Here is a 1079-nt window from a genome sequence, read left to right as displayed (position 1 = left end):
CTTCCTGTATTTACTTTCTTGCTCCCTCCCCCAGACATATCCGACCAATAAGAAGGTTGGACATTCCTGCCTGATTTGTAATGACGCATTTTGGTACGCTTGGATTTTTCCAGGTGTGAAACCAAACTAAACAAAACCGACCAAGGGTAAATTGCTCCAAGTTTACTACCTCAGCAACTGATTCGGACCAAAGCAAACGAACTACAGGTGTGAAAACGCCCTTAGTTCCCCCAACAAATGGGAATGCCTGAAACCCGTTTCTCAGCAGGCAAATTATTCAATTCATAGCTTTAAAAAAACATGTGTCTATTCTAGCGAGTCAGCTTCCAGTAAGATTACAGTTCCCTCCAAACAGTGGCCTAGGTTTTAACAGACACTCTGCTTCAACTCCTCTTTAACACAACTAAAGACATTGAATGATAGAGCCAACACTGTCAGCTGCTCCCATTGTTCACCTTCCTCTAAAAAATTCGAAACACTAAAGCAGAACCTACGGTGTCCGACAGGGAAAAACGCCCTGCAACTTCAGAAAATGCAATGCAAATGCAAATAGACAAAACACAAGCAAATTAAGAAAACAACTTCATTAATTTGACAACACATGTGCAGCATTCAGCAAACGCGCTGCATATAAACACAACACAACCAAATATACAAACGCGCTGCAATTAAAAACGATGCAAAAAGAAAAGCAAACTCCGAAAAAAGAATCGATGCAAAAAGAGAAACAACTTCATTAATTTGACAACACATGCACAGCATTCAGCAAACGCAATGCAAACACACAAAACACAACCAAATACATAAACGCGATGCGAATAAAAAACGCTGCAAAAAGAAAAGCACACAAACCCCGAAAACAAATTCAACAAAAAAAGGCTGCATACAGATTCCACAACGGAAGTTCTCCAGACCTCTAGAGGGAGCAGCTAAGTGGAACAGCTGGATTTATGACCCCTTTTCTGCCATTTGGGTATGGCTGCATAGTAAAAAGAGAACTCCTGTCTCATGCCCTTATTAATAACATAATATAATATATTAGTAATATACAGTCTATGCTCCCGTCTCAGCCGGGAGGC

Source organism: Perca fluviatilis, unplaced genomic scaffold (genome assembly GCF_010015445.1).
Source record: "Perca fluviatilis unplaced genomic scaffold, GENO_Pfluv_1.0 PFLUV_unplaced_scaf_64, whole genome shotgun sequence".
NCBI classification, from domain to species: Eukaryota; Metazoa; Chordata; class Actinopteri; order Perciformes; family Percidae; genus Perca; species Perca fluviatilis.
The sequence above is the reverse complement of the archived record's forward strand: the minus strand, read 5'-3'. Positions refer to the sequence as shown.